General features: G+C 43.5%; 1 long non-coding RNA gene across 1 annotated transcript in view; it reads right to left on the bottom strand.

Moving 5' to 3' along the window:
• Positions 1–17,674, bottom strand: part of LOC144782604 (uncharacterized) — a 44,265-nt gene extending 26,591 nt beyond the window's left edge. Inside the window, exon 1 of the long non-coding RNA XR_013601166.1 lies at positions 17,506–17,674. This is a non-coding gene — a long non-coding RNA (uncharacterized LOC144782604). The remainder of the gene's footprint in view (positions 1–17,505) is intronic.
• Positions 17,675–19,184: the final 1,510 nt, after the last annotated feature.

The following is a 19,184-nucleotide window of genomic DNA, read 5'->3' as shown; positions in this document are numbered from 1 at the left end:
TGACCCGCGCGCTCTATCAGTATTTTCTGGTAGCAGAGGTATGGTTAGGGAATAGTTAAAGGTTAGGTAGGACTAGTTAGGCTAGTCAAGTCGGTATCTGCTAAACATTATTGCTGCTATAAGAGCGGCCATTTCGGGGGACTTGATCACTCTCTTGAGAATGCGCTGCTTTTGAAATATATGAATTGTTTGAAAATTGTTATTCTTGTTCTTATATTGTTATATGTATTAATCCATGCGTATGTAAAACGTTTTGTTAAGTGTTGTCGGAACTCCCCGGGGAAATTGAATGGCAAGTGGTGAATAGAATCCATTGCCTTGAGGTCGCAGGCTCAAGGAAAGTTAGGTGCAGGTTAGGTAGAACCAGAAGCACTAACTAGGGTTTTTTCTGAATACATGTGTGAATAAATGTTAGTAACGAGGTTCATTGGCAAAATTCCCATAGTGGCGTAACCTAATAAGGGTCACATCGGAAGAGTAGCAGGTTCATCGGAGCTTGGGTGAAAGCAAAGGGGTCCGCTGGGAAACCTTAGACTCGGATATATCCCGGAAAGAGTGGATGGGTCTAGGGAAGTAACAGGTTCACTGATGCTAGAGTGAAGGGTGGGCGGAAGAGATCTACCCGTAGTGTGTGAAAAGTAAATGGAAGTAGTTTACTTGCAGTAAAACAACTCTTTCCTGTCTAGACACTTGAGCACTGTGGCGAATGTGTATTCATTGTAAAATAACCAAGCACTAGCACTTTAGAAAGAAAGAAAGTTTCCGTTACCTTGTGAAGGGAGGGAGTCAGTCGCGAAGCGTCTCTGACGTCACTCCGTGCCGCGCTGAGATTGGTAGAAACAGCGGGCGGGTAGAGGGGCTGGAATTGTGAAGGAGGGGTGAGCGCCGAAGCGTGAGAACTGTCTCGGGAAAAGGCCGCGCACCCATTGGCCGAAAATATTTGAACTCGTGCACCCCATTGGTCGCACGGAATTGCAAGAAGCATTCTGATTGGAAGTAATTTTGTAAACAAAGTTAAGCGTAGAAATCGTATGTGGCACTCGTATACTCCAGAGACTAGACCCGATCCAAGAAACCTAGGGTTTGAAAGGGATCAGTGGAAGGCTAATAGATACGGCATTATGTACGGAAATAAGCGAAAAATGTCCCTTGTAAATAAGGTAAAGAATTACTTCAAAAAGGACAAGCCGATTCAAACTAGAGAGGGCATTGTTATTCCTCCACCAAATACTCCCGCCTCTTTCATGATGTTCGACAGAGGGTACAATACATGTGTGTGGTTAGAAAATTGGGTGAAATACACAAAAGATGACGGAATAATGGCCTTTCCGTTAGAAGGTACCTTTAATGGTAGGATCTTATTCAATTTAAGAACCCGAATGAATGAATTACATCCCAGACCGAGACTAACGCAGGATGAGGCATTAGAGGAATGGGAGATTGAGGCTTTCCAAAGAGAAAAGCCCCAAATGGACAAAGGGCTGACAAAGTATTACCCAAAACTGAAACAAGAAACCCGAGACAAAAGGATGAAACAGTGGAGACAGAGCATGATTGTTGAGGGTCTGTTTCCCATGATGCCAGCAGAAGATCCTCCTGGGGGGGGGGGAAAGGACGGAGAAGTCCAAGCACTGGGGGCCCCTAGGAGAATCAGATGACGAATTGTTAGATGACATATGCATGAGAAGTCCGCCTCCTTATAATGAGGGACACCGACCTTCGAGTGCAGGAGATATTCCCCGGAGACCCCTCCAAAGGGAAGAGGTCAGGTCCGCAAGTGTAGGAGGGGATTATCTAATTCCTCCTTATACTGAAAATCTAGGACCCGTAGAAACAAGAAGTATTTACCCCAGGAGACCCGTGGGTGGGGAAACGGGATATTCACGGGAAGGAGATTTTTGCTCTCGTCCCCCCTACGGAGGTGAGGTAAGGTCCTTAAGTTCAGGAATGCCACTATTGCAGCCCCGGGATGAGGAAGAGCAGAGAATCCTAGGCACAGGAAGTTTGTTTCAGAAACCTAATTATGGTGGAGGGCCGAGTGAGACACATCCCACTGCTCCGAGTTATGCTCCCATTCTAACCCCGCAGGTGTTACATGGAAACACTTTGGACAGGTTATTAGAAGAAAAGGAACGAGAAGCGCTAGGAAATCAGAGAGCTGAAATTATACGGAAAATGTCACAGCTAAATGCAAGTCCTGAAGCCTTGACGATCCCAGTAACTATCGGACCCGTTGTTCCGTTGTACGGGGACCGTCAAGGAAGTCCAAAAACTCCAGTAATTACTCCTGTCATTGCACCGACCAGACCAGAACCATTAATTGTAGATGACCAGACAAGTGAGTGTGAGTCGGAGGTCTCGCTGCTAGATCTGCCCGTTAGAAATACAGGAAAGAGGATCCAGAAAAGACATAATCCTTTTAACGCGAGGGAAATTCAGATGGAATCGACCTCAGGTACTAAGAGTGTCACCTTGGTGACTCCTGAAGAAATCGAAAGATGGAGTCAAGAATTTGAAAAACAAGCGTCCCCAACGAAACCTTTAGATCTCTACAAGCTGAGAATAGAAATAGAGGAATTGATGGCAGGAAACGTAGGATTAGACAGATTAAATACCTACTCCGAAGACGAGATGCTGTTTATCTGCAAGAGTCTCACCCGAAATACCCGAGTACTTCATGGAAAACTGACCGACACTGCTGCTAGCATGGGAATAGATATTTCAAGATCGAAACCGCTGCAGAAACCATATAGGGCAGATTTCTCAGACAAGGATTTGGAAAACTTGAATGTTTCAGGGAAGAAAGCACAGGTCAAGGAACTATTGACCGTATTGCAAAAATGGGGAGATGTGGAAAGGTGGAAAGCCCGATGGGTCAAGAAAAGGGATGAGGCCAGGTCTAGGCAGGCAACTCCCGAATTCGCTCTAAGAGAAGCTGACAAGCCAGAACAGTTATGCCCTATGCGCGAAGTACCAGGTGGAAAGTATGTGCACGTTCCATGGTCCAGACAGGATATTGTGTCCTTTACTAACGATTTCCCGAAATTGCGCGAAAAGCCAGTCGACTGGTACAGGCAGGTGGAAAGGTTCGAAAAGGTGCAAAAATGCCTGTGGAAAGACCTGGATGGGTTTTTCGACATTGTGGTCCCGGTAGATCTGTGGACCGAGTGTAAAATAGCCATAGCTTGGCCTAGTGAGGAATACCCGAGAGATGACAAAACAGGGGAACCATCGAAAGAAGTGATGAGAAAATATGAACAAGTAATTCAGCATCTGAAACTAAAAGTGCCAGCAAAGGAAACTGATTGGACCAAGATAGATAGAACCACGCAGGAAAGAGACGAGACAGTGCAAACCTTTTATGAAAGACTGTTGCAGGTGTTCAAAACATACAGTGGTATAGATAACATCGAGATGAAGGATATGACACATTTTATTTACAGGTTTGTAAATGGTTTAAGACCCAAAATTTGTCAGTGGATAAAAGATAACAAAATCTGTTGGCATACTAAAAAGATGGATGAAGTCCTACGGTACGCAAAGTACTGTGAGGACGAGATGGCAGAAAAGAAAAAGGCTCTCAAGGAGAAGGTTATGTGGGCTCAAGTGAAGCTCGCAGAACAGCAGGAAAAACAATTGAATAAAATGGCCAAAACTACTCAGAATCCAGGTCCTGGGGGTGGGGGAGGAGGAAAGCCCCGGCCCAAAATGAGCAGGGAGGAGGCTAAGAAGAAATTTCCCTGCCACCAGTGCGGAGAAATTGGACACTGGCGAGATGAGTGTCCCTATTTGCAGGATGATAACTCCCAAACACCTGATTTAACTCCACAGACGCAGAATGAAAGACCAAGAAAGACCCAACAACAGGTAAAAAGGATTCAGTTGCCCCGAGCACCAAAGCAAGTGTTTAAGGGAAAATCCACGCAGGGTGATGACGTAGAAGTCTGGGGGAGCAATGAGAACAGAAATGCAGCAACTTCGCAGTATTTACTAAATGATACCTTCTTTTGTGATGACCAGTACTGACGGGGCCTGAGAGGGGAGGACGAGGAGTGCGTACTTGGCGCCTCCTTGCCGGTAGACCAGTCAGGGCCATACATTGAAGGAAAGGTTGACGGAAATGATGTCACTTTTCTGTTGGACACTGGCGCTACCCGTTCTACTGTGAGAACAGTGGACGTTCCAAACCTACCCCTCTCGGGAGAAGCAATCCAAGTAGTGGGGGTATCTAATCAACTGATTAGTACTCCTGTTACAGAGCCCATGGAGATCTCAATTGGAAACTTTAAAGAAATGCATAGATTTGTCGTTTGTGACACCAGTCCAGTGAACTTACTGGGACGTGATTTGCTGTGCAAAATGAACTGTACCATCTTTTGCACACCAAAGGGTGTTGAAATTCAGACCCCAGATGAAGATGGCATTTATAAATTAATGTTAATCAGACCCGACTCAGAAATTAAACGAATGACTATGCAGGATTTGCCCAAAGAACTCCAAGCAACAGTGAAGCCAGAGGTATGGGACTTTACCGGGAAAGATGTAGGATTAATGAAAAACGTAGACCCCATACAGATAGCCATAAAAGACAATGCAGTATACCCTAATACTAAACCCTACAGAATGAATGCAGAAGTGAGAGCAGGTGTTGCCCTGGAAATACAGAAACTGCTAGAAGGAAACATCATACAGGAAGTAATGAGTAGCCCATGCAACTCACCGATTATGGGCATCAAAAAGCCTAGTGGCAAGTACAGAGTAGTGCAGGACCTAAGAAAGGTAAACAAAATAGTGGTTCCTTGCTGTCCTATTGTCCCGAACCCAGCAGTGATTCTGTATCAGATTCCCTGGGATGCTGAGTGGTTCACTGTGATAGACCTATGTCATGCATTCTTTTCCATTCCCTTGCATCCAGACAGCAAATTTCTTTTCTCATTTGCTTTCAACAGTCACGTGTATGTCTGGAATAGGGTCTCCCAGGGGTACACAGAGAGCCCATCTATCTTTAATCAGATCTTGAAAAAATGCTTGGAAACTTTGGTCTTACCTGGAAATTCTGTCCTGGTGCAATACATTGACGACCTCTTGGTGGCGTCCAAAAGTCATAAGGACTGTGTGATTGACACCATTGCCCTACTGAATCACCTGAGTGAAAAGGGACATAAAGTGGCCCCTGAAAAATTACAGTTCTGTGCAAAATCAGTAAAATATCTGGGGCACCAGATAGAGAAAGGCATCAGGAAAGTAACGTCAGAAAGAGTGAGAATAATTCAAAAGATGCAGTTACCCCGTACTCAGAAAGAAATCAGAATGTTCCTTGGGGTGATAGGATACTGCAGGCAATGGATTCTGGGATTTGCAGTCCTAGCTAGGCCTTTGATAAAAATGACCAAGAGAGGAACACCGGATGTTGTAGAATGGGATGATGAAAGCTTAACAGCCTTCACAAAATTGCGAGATTGTCTGTGTACAGCCCCTGCATTAGGAATGCCAGACTATTCCAAGGAATTTGCCCTGTTCTGTGACACTCGCGATAATTGCGCGTTGTCAGTCCTAACCCAAGAGCATGGCACAACCAGGAGGCCAGTGGCATATTTCTCTGCCACCCTGGATCCAGTGGCTGCTGGATTACCAGGATGTCTGAAAGCAGTAGCTGCTACTTGCACAAGTCTAGAACAGAGTGAATCCATTGTCATGGGACATCCTGTAACCGTGTATGTTCCACATGGAGTGGTGATTTTACTAACCAGAACGAAAACTCAGTATCTCACCCCTAGTCGGCTGACTAAATACGAGAGGATTCTCGTGGGTGCTGCAAATATAACAATTGTCAGGTGCAACATTCTGAATCCCGCCACTCTGCTTCCCAACTCAATGGATATGGAAGATGGGGAGGAAGATGAGCATAACTGCATTGATTTAACAGAATTTTGCACAAAACCACGCCCAGACATTAAAGAAACACCTTTGCCTAAACATGACATGGAATTGTTTGTGGATGGTTCATGCCTAAGACATGAACAAGGAGGCCTGAGTGCTGCCTATGCGGTAGTCTCCTTAACCAAAATTGTAGAAGCAGGTTATTTATTTGAAGTAAAGTCTGCACAAGTAGCCGAATTGATCGCTATGATAAAAGCTTGCAAATTGGGGAAAAACGTACGCCTAACAGTGTATACTGACAGTCAGTACTGTTTTGGAGTTGTGCATGACTTTGGCCAATTATGGCTACAGAGGGAGTTCCTGACTTCATCAGGTACCCCTATTCGAAATGGAAAAGTTGTTCAAGACCTTTTAGAGGCAATCCAATTACCAAAGGAATTGGCAGTGGTCAAGTGTGTTGCCCATAAGAAGGACTTTGACCCTGTATCTTTGGGAAATGATTTCGCTGATCGAGTGGCACAATTATGCGCCAGGGATCGATTGATCATAAATCCAAAACGGGGGGGGGCCTGGAACCAGCTGCCAACTTCGAGTGTTTGAAGAAGTGCCTACATGGGATGAAGTGAGAGAATGGCAGCAGGCGACACCCTGGCAAGAGAGAGAGAGAAGTGGAAGGAAGAAGGGTGTAGACCAAGACGTGAGGATGGTGTCATCTTGGGCCCAAATGGTATGCCTGTGTTACCCAGACACTTGCTTGGCACAATGGCTAGACTGATACATGAGGGATCACACATTGGTAGGGACGCCATGATTCTGGTATTCCAACAGACTTGGTACAGCAAAAAGTTCAGGAAAGTAGCAGAGTCCCTCTGCCAGAGGTGCCTGTCATGTCAACAGATGAATCCAGGCAAGAGAACAATGGTGGGACTAGGGAAAATTGGGAGGTCAGGGGGTCCCTTTGTGAGAATACAGGTTGATTTCATCACCATGCCACGTTGTGAGGGGAAGCGTTATGTCCTTGTCATTGTCTGCCTATTTTCAAAGTGGGTGGAAGCTTACCCTACTCCCCAAAGTGACGCACTGACAGTAGCAAAGTGTTTACTGAAAGAACTGATACCTAGATTCGGGGTTCCAGTCACTATTGAATCAGATAGAGGCCGACATTTTCAGAATGATGTGATCGACCAACTCTGTAAGGCATTTGGGATCTCGCAAAAACTCCACTGTGCATATCATCCAGAGGCTTCTGGAGTAGTGGAACAAATAAACGGGACTATCAAAACAAGACTAGCGAAATTGTGTGATGCATCTGGCATGACCTGGGTAAAGGCCCTGCCTCTGGTTCTGATGGGACTCCGAAGTATTCCAGACCGGAAGACAGGCCTGAGCCCACATGAAATCCTGATGGGAAGAGTGATGAGACAAGCGTGGGTACCAGGAAGCAAACTGTTGAGTATTACTGATGATTTGGTGCTTGAATACTGCAAGAGATTAGGTGACCAAGTACGTTATATCTCTCGCCAGATCGGAAAAGACGCCGTCACCAATCCAACGACTCCTCTCCACAAACTGGTTCCAGGGGACTGGGTCAAAATAAAGAAGCATACTCGGTCGAGCTGCCTGGAACCAAGGAGGGGACAGAAGCGCCAAGTAATCCTGGTGACGACCACAGCAGTGAAGTGTGCAGGTGTTCCCCATTGGATCCACGCCAGCCACACCCAGAAGGTACTACCAGACGAGGAGCCTGGAGAAGAAGGCCGTCCAGCAGAGGGGCCTGCAGAAGCAAGACCAGAAGTAACTGACGACGTACAGCCCAGTACCAGTCAAGCTGAGGGGTCCGCAGACGTTGGTCCAGGAGTAGTTGATGACGAGCTACCAAGAGTCCCGCCTGCTGAGGGGTGCCCAGAAGTTGGTCCAGAAGTAGCTGATGACGAGCTGCCGAGCATATGGCCAGATGAGTGGATACCCTTGATTGACCTCACCGAAGACCCAATCAGAACAAGAGAGCGAATTTTGGAAGGTAGAGAGTGGAATAGAGAGGAAAAGCAAGGCACAGGCGAAGAACCTCAGACTATTGAGATTCACATCAAACCTGAGGAAGGAGAAGGTCAGACAGGGACTGAGCAAGTAATTGATACACCTCCACTGACTCCTGATGTCGAAAAGGGACAGACTAGACATAGTATAATAGTTCGAGCAGAAGAAAATCAAGGGATCGAAGTGCTCGAACAGGATCAGACAGGGTTAGAAGAACGTGTTCAGGAAACAGAAACAGAGACATTTGAAAAGCAAAAGCAAAACTCTCCTGAACAAGGCCAGTTTAGTAACCAAGCAGAAGAAATAGATACGAGCCCTGGAACTAGTCAGATAGGAAGGGAAGTAAAGGAAGCAGAATCGCCACCAGCAAATGAAAATAAAAGGGCAATAAAAGAAAACGAAGTCCCAGTGCCAACTAAAAGACTTAAGAAAAGAAAGCACATTGAGCCTGGATTCATAAAGAAATTGAGACTGAGGATAAAAACGGTAGAAGAAAAACGTGCAGAAGAAAGGAGGAGTTCTCGCATAGCAGAACAACCAGAAGACACTTCCAAAAGAAGGAGCGATCGAATAAAAAGACAAAACAAAAAGTACAAGTCTCCTGAATGGACGCTCGTTTTGGAAGAATTTGAGGATCTTGATATAACTGACGAAAGCGACGGAGAACCAGTCGCTGAGTACTCTGCCGAAGAAGAAGACGAGCCACCGTGAATTTGCACAAAGTAAGCTACTGGTGCAAAGAGACAAAGAGGGGTCGAGAAACTTCTTCTGAGCCAAAATGTCTGATTCAAACGTGAGTGGTAGACCTAGTCGCAGCTGTTGAAAAACATGCTGCAAGGTATGTGTATGTAGTGTAATTATAGTGATATTAGTTTGGATAGGACTTACAGTTTTCATTCCTTTTGCGGAGAGCAGAAATACTAATATTGACCCTACTGAGATTGTAAATACTGACATTGAAGAACTGACCACACAGAGTGTAGCAAGACATGAGAGAGCACTCAGACAGACAAAACGTGACTTAGAAGCATCAGATGAGGAAGGACTACATTACCACGGAGTTAGAAACAAGACACATTTAAATGTTTTCGCAAACTTGTTAATACACTATGTAGAGACTATGGAAATTGAAGATTGCTATGTCTGCATGAAGCTACCTACCTCTGTGGCTGAAGGCGTGACATACCATCACCTGCCACTGACATATGGAATATCCTGTAGCATTTTAGCAAGCTTATTTTACAAAAGAGGACCGTTACAGTACTATTACTCTAACAATGACGTGATCTTTTCTGAACTTCCTATACGTGGGAACCTGAATCCTGTACATACCAAAAGTGACGTTACTCGCTATATGGGCGAATACTTCCTGACTATAGGTAATATAGACATAGGTGACGCACACAGAGATAACTTAACCTGCTCTTTGCGTGAGCAGGAAAAGATTTTCCTGAACATGGCAGAGAAGAGGAGAATAAAAATAAAAAGAAAGGCAGATGACGAAAAACAGAAAATGCCAAAGTGGGCTGAGGACATGGAAGGCACCTCAAAGGGTGGGGCAGGACCTGCTCTGTTGCTGGATTTTGAAAGGAAGGGAAAGCTATGTCTTCACCGCGAGAAGACTAGCTACTATAATAACATTTTCATTGGTTCCAGTCAATGTGAACATAATTACAAGGTAATTGGAGGATGGGGTTTCAAAAATGGGTCAGAGCCTGTGTTTCCTGGAATTTATTATATATGTGGAGACAAGGCTTATTTCAAATTGCCGGATCACTGGTATGGAAGCTGCTATTTTGGCATTGTCTTCCCGAAAATATACCATGTGAATGAAGTTGCTGGAAGCAGTGAAAATACTAATGGCTTAGTGCGTAGTAAAAGAGAAAGCGTAGGTGAAATAATGGGTAGTATTTTCAGTGCACTGATACCTGGAGTGGGAGTGGTTCTGAACACTCACAGAATTTGCAAATTATCCACTATAGTGGATGTGTTGTCTACTGACACAGCTCATGGATTTCTGCTGGTCAATACCGAAATGGTTGCGATCAGATCAATGGTTTTGCAGAACAGACTTGCTCTTGACACCTTATTAGCAAAAGAGGGCGGAGTCTGCCGGATGTTGAAGGCGCAACATTGTTGCACTTATATTCCGGACAAAAGTGTGCAGCTCAAAAGATATGTGAAAAACATTACTAATTTGGAAAGAGAACTCAAACCACTCGAGGTTGACAGTGCCTGGAAGAGACTGGTAGATGGTCTCTCAAATGTAGGTCATTGGTTTGCTAGTTTAGGTAAAAGCTTATTGTTCAAGGTACTGATGCCAATTGGAATTATAAGTCTTATCCTATTTTTCATATTCGTCTGTTGCAAATGCCGTAAGCACACCAGAAAGCATCAAGTGAATGCCAGAGGAGTGAAACGAAGTGTGGATGAGCTTGAATTAGAGGAAATGAATAATCAGATATACAAAAAGGTGAAAAATTCTCACCCTACCAAAAATGAAAAAGAGAAGCTGGATCGCTTGTTGGAAGAGATAGAGCTGTATAAAGTGTGAAGAAGTTGGCATCTGGTTGCATTATTTTTGTGATGATAGTAAATATCATCAAAGAGGGGATTGATAGAGCAAGCTTCGCATCGCGACTTGCTCGAGTCATGAACCTCGCCCGTGTGTAATCAATTAATAAAATGTGTACGTCTCACTAATCTTTTATTTTATATTCGAACGAAGTAGAGGAAACTTGCGTATGTGTATTTCTAATACAACTAATCCGTGTTCCTAAACATGGCCGCCGCTTGGTAAATGGCTTCTGCGCATGCGTCAGTCACACTCACGTGACCTGACGTAGTTATAAGTTTGGTGGGAAAGGGTGCGCATGCGTAATACACAGCTCTCGTGAATAACGTGGTGATGCTCTTGTGAGTGTGTATATGTTGCTAACATTTAAACTGCATAGTATAATTTTATAATGATAAGTTTAAAGTACACAACCCATGATGTGTTTTTCATACCGTTACTTCTATGTTTTAATTTGTTTTCGCTTACTTTTCATGTATCCTCGACTCGGAGGGGTGCTGGGCTGGGGAGTCCATCTTGGAGGGTATTTCTGCGCAGAATCTAGAAGTTGCCATGGCATTGAACTCAGGCCAAAGAAGGTTGATGCCAGAGCCACCCTGGGAAAGAGCACCTTCACCCAGTAGAAGCATCATGATTATGTTCTATTGTATCGAAATGTATTCTTCTCATTGTATTCTGTGCGGCTTTCTCATGGGAACCCCAATCTCGCTAGGCGATACCTAGAGATGCAAAGTAGGCCTCCAAATAGTCTATTCTGATTGGTGTGTTACCCAGACCCTACCTTAGGACCAATCCAAATTGAGGGATTCTGACACTTTGCAACATTGGGGGGTGGTACACCGTCCCAAAACAGTATATCTACCCTGGGTTCACCTAGGGAAATTGTCCGACTTGTCTGGTTTAGCTGACCTGTCACTGACCCAACGCACTCAATAGGTGACTGAAGATACAGAGCGCTGCGGAGCTCTCTGTCCGAAATTTGACCATAGACTCTGAAGGTTTTACTGAACCTTAAGTGCTGGCGAAGCACTTTGCTGGGGAATTCGCTGACCCAATCGGGGTCGTGATCGATAGCTGCAGAGAGGGTGGAGCGCAGGCGTTGCTTCCGAACTGCGGGTGCCGGTCCTGTCCCGAGGGTCCTGTCCTGAGGGTCCTGTCCTGATCCTAATCTGGTCTTCCTGCCCTGTCCTGGGTGTCCATTCTGCACCTGCTGTCCATTGAGGGGTATCCTTCCTTGAGGGTTTCCTGTTCTTAACTGACCCGTGGCCAGGGTTTGGTTTCCACACCAGTCTAGGTAAATATTGCTCTGAATCTCCTGAAACTGCACCTTTCTATTTTTCTGTCTTTTGCTTCAATAAAGACATACCTTTGCACGTGAATTAATTTTCCATGCTTTCTCCCGCAACCATTGAATCATAAAGTCATTTGCATTTGTTTCATAACGTGTTCCTATGTTACCCTATCTGTTAGAAATTATATTTTGCATTGCAGTTTGTCATTTCCTGATATGGTCTAGAACCTCCTTACTTAAACTGTCTAAAGAACTTTTGCCTTAAAGCATAGCGTGTCTCTTTCCATAGACTCTCCTATAGTTATATAAATGTCCCGAACTCCTGTCTCATATTTTGAGATAATTCTAGAATACTAGTCCTAATCAAAGCCTATCCCATCTTTAGTGATTCATCTTAAACGTTCTAATTCCTGATCCTTCATTTTAAACGTGTCCTGGTTCCATTAGTTTATAAATGGTTGCACTGACTTATTTGCTATTCAGCTATGTACTTTCTGTTATTCTGATTATCGACTGCTTAATTACTGTGAATTTGATGATTTCTGAATTTTACTAAATTAGATAAAGACTTTAAAACTTCCAGTTGTCCGTGGTCATTTTACAAAGAGTATTGAATGTTATTTGCTGGGTTTGTATTTTGCTGCCTTTCCTTTTACAGCTAGCTCCCTGATCCAATGTGGTCATAGGTACCCGCGTCGGCGGATGGTAAGTCGGGTACTCTGAGGAATAACGAAAGGAACTCACAAATATCTGATAGCAGACCGTGAGGTCATCCGATCAATGTATATGGTGATTTGAAATATATGGGCCCGAAGCGGCGAAATTATTGGTCGGGTGACCCGCGCGCTCTATCAGTATCAAACACACACATACACATGCAGACAGACGCAGATCCAAATATAGATATGGATGTATGTGAACAAGGCCACAGGCATTGGCCAAAAAGTGTTAAACAAACATGCTTGACAAAATAAATGATCAAATCAGCACTTTAATTTGGAGTCTGTGCTCTGCTTTATGCCAGGAGCTGCATAGGGAATTACTTCTATCATATATATATATATATATATATATATATAGATATATATATATATATATATACACACACACACACACACACACACACACACAAGGAGGGCAGTAATATACTACGTTGCCCTGACAGACTATATTATTCTAAATTATAAATAAGGCTCTCTGTTTTAACACATCTTAGCTTGCTGCTGCATCTTTCGCTTAGCAATGCTTAATTTTAGAAAAAAGGTGGCTTGGACTGCTTATTCATCTGCGTATTCTGTGTGTCAGTTGCTGGTTTACTGATGGTGGGTGAGTTGTCTTTATAAAGCTCACCACTTATTTCCATATTCTGCATGTGGTGGCTCTTGTAAAACAATAATTGTAAAACAAATTTTTAGATCAACACAAGCTAATGAACCTAGAACATTGGTTAGAACAAACAGTTTATGTGGCTACGGAATTAACTGTTGGGCACCTATATCTAGGTATATATATTGCTTTAATCTTGAATTGTTCCTCGGCTTGGGCAGTGTTCTGTGTCCAAACAACAGGAGTGGAGACACTAAATGTTAGGAATAAATGTGGTTTTCACCATCTTATTGGCATGATCAACATTTGATCAAGGGCCCAGACCTCATACACTGACAAAGGCGAGAAGGTCACACCACAATTCAAAAACTTCTTCAAATGTATAAGCCACCGTTCTGGGATGGGAGAAGTAAAGTGTGGTTTAACAGCACAAGGTCGAACTCAAGCTCCCACGGAATGGAAGAAGTGTGCTTTATTACCTGCAAAAGGTCACAGTCTGCTCAAGGGTCATTGTTAGGTCAGTGTTTTAACTCCTCAAGTATGATATCATGATAAACTGCAGCCTCTAGTTGCATGACCTTCAAACTTCTTTCAAGCAAGCACCAATCAGCACTTCTCTATATCTGGCCAGTCTTTCTGTGCCTGCAGCCAAATGGGCACACTTACAAGGCACCATAAATCCATCAGACAGCCTACGATTTCTGACAAATCTTTAACCCCTGTGTGTGTAAAATATAGTTCATCTGTTGAAGGGCGATCCCACCGTACTAGCCGGAGAATAAATAAACAATGACCATGTTTTAAAAACATTTACGTTTTCCTAGCTAGCATTAGGCAGACATTGAAACAAGAATGCGTTCCAACCTTCGTTTAGCGTGTGCCAACTTTTTCGTGTGTTGTTATTTGCTGAAAATTGAGGCATTTTGTGCATATTTAATGTGGTTTTACCAATTACCTTTCCCGTGGGAGTATTTAAGAATTGGCTTTGTCGTCACTACTGTCATCCTTCTAACCACTGTTTATTTACATTGGTGGACCTGCGGGCTGACAGATGAATTTTTACTGTTACCAAATACTGTGTATCGAAGCCCGCGTCAGGGATCACATATCACCTTTGATAAAAGGGGTTCTGGCGCAGGGAGAGTTTATAATAAGGTGATTGATCGCCAGCTATTACCCTACCGGACAGACAGGAACTTGCTGCACAGAAACTGAAAATGGAGCTGAAATGAAGATAAATTCAAGGATGATTAAGGTAGAAGCTTATTTAATCGAAGAGCACAGTACAATTAATCCAGCATAGATCAGCATCAATGGATAACTGACTCTTACCAAGAATGCACATCAGAATGACATATGCAAGGTTCTACATTCAGCAATGACATAGGAAAGAATGTATGTGGTTAAAGGAGCAGTACAGAAGTAAGCAACACAACACATCCCCCTATCTATAATAACAAGAAAAAAAAAGAAACAGAAAGAAAAGAAACATATAATGAATAAAACAATTTGCAGCAACATAAAACAAATGCAGCAACACTAACAAAGTTGTGATAAAGTTCTGACTGTTACTAGTGATATGATCTTTAACTGTTACTAGTAATATAGTCTTTAAGCCACGAAGGAACCACCCTCTTCCTCGAGGAATGGCGGAGAGAAGAATCTTCACCAGAAACCAAACAATCCTCCCTAGGGGTGACGACTGACTCCTCGGAAGTACCGCTGGGAGAATCTGAGTTATTGTTACTAGTGACAACCAAACTATGATCTGGGACTTCACACGAATTTGGGCAACTCATAATCCCAGAACCATGGGAAGAATCCAAATCACTATTAGAGTCATCAACCTCCAAATCTTCAGGTTTCCACACTCGACTGGAAACATTGACCTTAAAAGAAGAACTAGGATTGCATCTGGCAACTCTACCTAAATTCCAAACTTTCCCATTACTGAGTTTAACAGAATTTTTCAACACTTCCGAAACTTGGAAGGGTTCAGAAAAAGAAGATTCACCCTTCTGTACCTTGAAAGGTTTTTTTATTCTGACCCAGTCTCCAACATTTATTGTCACCTCCTTTGATCCATGTCTCGAATCATGATATCTTTTACTTTTATCGTGGACCTGAACTAACCGTGCCTTAACTAAATCTTTTGAGTAGGGATCAATTTCACCAGAAAATAACCAAGTGGGACTGGCTTTAGAACGCGGGTTCCTACCCTTCATCAAAACAAAAGGAGAAATACCTGTAGAGTCATTCACAGTAATGCGATAGTTCCAAACAACTTTTCCAATCTGAGTTTGCCAATCCAGATTGTTACTAATAGAAAGTTGAATAGTGTTCTTCAAAACCCTGTTAAAACGCTCCACAACACCATTGCCACCAGGATTGTAAAGAGACGTAGTCCTGTGTCTAATACCAAGTTTACTAAAATACCTTTTTGCCTTAATTGATAAAAATTGAACACCATTATCGGTGAGAATGCAAGAAGGAATACCTTCAGTGACAAAAGTTTCATCCAGAAAACTTAAAACAGAATCAGTATCTGCTCTTTCTACAACTTTGACCACAGGCCATTTAGAAAACAAATCAATGATCACAATTAAATACCTCTGAGAACCATCCTGATCCTGAACAGGACCCATAATGTCTACGGAAACCGATTCCCAAGTAGATTCTGGAGGAGAACACTCCAACATAGGAGGACGGCAGGTACGCAAGGTTTTGTCTGCAGAAGCACAAATGGTACAGTCTCTAACAATTTTTTCTATTTGAGAATCACAACCAGGCCACCAGAATAATTTCTTTACTAAGGATTTGGATCTAACAATCCCAGGGTGACCTTCATGGCAAAGTTCAATGATTCCTTCCCGCAACCCACCAGGGGGAACGATTCTTTCACCCCTTAATAAGGTGTCATGAGAAACAGAGAGTTCGGACCTAATCTCCCAAAAAGGTTTTAAATTATCATCAAGAACATCTTTTTTATCTGGCCAACCTTCAATAGTGAAAGAGATAACTTTCTGTAAGCATTCATCAGCGAGATAGTCCTTGTTCCACTCTTCCTTGCTAAAGGCTGAAAGTCCTTCATCATGAACATATGCTATTTGCAATTCATTCCACTCATTATTATCAACTTCCTCTAACATTACAGGCATTCTTGACAGAAAATCAGCCAGAACGTTGCTTTTACCTGGCACATAAATAATCTTGTATATGAAATTTTGTAATCTCATAGAAATCCTAGCCAGGCGAGCAGAAGCATTGATAACTCCTTCGGTAGTCAAAATCTTAACTAATGGTTTGTGGTCACTTCGTAACAAACACATTTTGCCCCATACAAAAGACTTGAAATGATCAAGTGCCCAGGCACAAGCTAAGGCCTCCCTTTCTATTATAGGGTACTTCTCTTCACAAGGAGAAAGGGATCTAGAGGCATAAGCTATTATATTTTCCTTCCCCTTCTCATCAATCTGCACTAAAACCGCTCCCAAACCCTTGTTACTTGCATCTGTGGTAATTACATTCTCGAAGGATGGATCAAAACTGTGCAAAGCAGTGGTCTGGGCAATAGCATTCTTAATATTCAAGAAATCTTCATCACAAGACTTTGACCATTCGAACTTCACACCCTTTTTTAAAAGTTGTCGAATGTTGTATGAGACACTCGCAAAATTAGGAACATATTTTGAGCAAAATTCAGCCATTCCTAAGAACGACTTGATGTCATCTTTACTTGCAGGAATAGGAGCCTCAGAGATTGCAGAAACCAAGGAGGGTTTGGGTTTAACCCCTTCTGCGTCAATGATATGGCCTAAATAAGTTACACTTTTCTGAGCAAATTTACATTTGGAATGTTCAACTGTAAGACCCTTGCTTTCAAGAATATTCAAAACTTTATGTAGCCTTGATAAGTGCTCATTCTCATCGTCTCCAAAGACCAGAATATCGTCTTGAAAATATCTGACACCTTTCTCTCCCTTGAATAATTGGTACATGAGCCGTTGAAAAACAGCAGCCGCTGAGGCTAAGCCAAACGGCATGCGTTTATAACGGAAGCAACCAAAAGGTGTCACAAAAGACGTAACCTTCATTGAATCAGGGCACAGAGAGAGCAGTACAGAAGTAAGCAACACAACAGGAGCCCGCCCCAGAAGCCAACACGAGCCAGCTGTTCCCCTCGCGGGGCTAGTCAGGTGAAAACACCGACCACGGCCTTTGACAGACATTTAAAAAACAGAAATTCATTTTATTAACGTTTGTAATTTTAGCAGTTAAACATATTTCATGGCGCGCGCGCTTTTGACGCGAGTAAACTGAACCCAAACCCTGGCACGTATTTTTGAGACACATTTCAACCCTAAAATACATGACATTTGCATTCGACTTTACTAACCTTCCGAGTCCATAGGTGGGGGGCTATACTCTGCGATATATAACGTCGACTAAAGCACAATCGTGCGCCAACTGCCCCTCCTGACCAGCTAACAGACAGGAAGCGGAGAACTGTGTCGTCATCCTGCCTAGGACGCGTCACTTCCTGTCTCACCATGCCGCTAACGGGCGGGAAACGGACAGCGGTGTCGTCATCCAGCCTAGGCTGCGTCACTTCCTGTCCCACCAGGCCGGCTAACGTATGGGAAGGGTAGAGCTGACTCGTCATCATGCCTAGAACTGCGCCACAGGAAAAAGGAAGTGACGTAGGCACCTGGCCGGTATTTTTGGGACAAGGCCGGTAAAATTGTTAAGTAAAGTGACAAAAGCTGGTATTTTTCTGTCTTTCAAATATAAACTTAAAAGAGCAAATACGGATAGAAAAGGCATCAAAGGGTATTGGTGCTGCAGGTAAGGTGTTTAAACCGTTATTAAAGCAAACGCATGCAGCATAGCCATGTAAACGAGGTTACAGAGGAATTTAGATACAATTGTACTGAAGTACTAGCTCAGAAGACATCGAGAATCTCATAACATGCCCAAATAGCTGCTATTTTTTAGATGCCACAGTTGGCACTCTACTGGAGACAATTCAACAGGGTACAGGCCTCATTCAAAATGTCTGAATCCAGAAATTTGGCATGGGTGTGGTGTGACACGTGGGTGAAACCATTTGAAATATTCTATGATGCTACAGGGCAGTAAGGATGAAGACAGGTGACTCATGCAATGCAATTTTTGGGACGCTGCAGCCTATATTTGAATAACCAGTGAACATGCTAACACGTATGTCAAACTCAGTACTGGTTTAACTAAAAACGTTATGCGCTTGAAAAATATGAATTGTATGTATATATATATATATATATATACCACAGCATTCTCCTTCCCACCTTTATTTGACCTGTCATGACGCGTTTCGGATTGCTTCCTTTTTCAAATGCCTTAAGGTTAAAAGTTCCACTGGTGCACGGAGTCACTGGTGCTTCCGCTGTTCGGACTACATTGCCCAGCATGCAGTGTTTCTTGCTTGCTGGTTCGAGGTCCGTTCCATCAGCTTTCACTCTGTGTTCCCAATCATGAAACCAAATTGCCATGTCAACAGGTAAGAGCTGTTGCACTTGTACGGGGAGTTGGAGTTACCATCCCTCACTCCCAAGCCTCGCAGTCCCTTCGGCAAACAGAGTCAGGGACCTCGATAAGGTAAAGATATCCCTCCATGAAGTATAGATTGCCATTGGCAACGTTGTCTCTGCAGCTTCCGTTGTGCGAGGCGGTCCGGGTGCCCCCATTAACACCCTTTCTTCAGACACTTGCGGGTGGGCCATCCTCGCGTGTTAATGGGAACACGCAAATTATACCACAGCATTCTCCTTCCCTCGAAGATGAAGAGGCAGCACAGCGGGGATTGGTTAAAACCTTTATTTGACCTGGCATGACGCGCTTCGGATTGCTTCCTTTTTCAAATGCCTTAAGGTTAAAAGTTCCACTGGTGCAACCCGCTCTTTCAGTTCAGTCACTAAAGTAGTGTTGAGGATGCCTGTAAAACATTGCACGGAGTCACTGGTGCTTCCGCTGTTCGGACTGCATTGCCCAGCATGCACTGTTTCTTGCTTGCTGGTTCGTGGTCCGTTCCATCAG

The sequence above is a fragment of the Lissotriton helveticus genome, chromosome 9 (assembly GCF_964261635.1).
Source record: "Lissotriton helveticus chromosome 9, aLisHel1.1, whole genome shotgun sequence".
NCBI classification, from domain to species: domain Eukaryota; kingdom Metazoa; phylum Chordata; class Amphibia; order Caudata; family Salamandridae; genus Lissotriton; species Lissotriton helveticus.
This window is presented reverse-complemented; position numbering and strand designations above follow the sequence as displayed.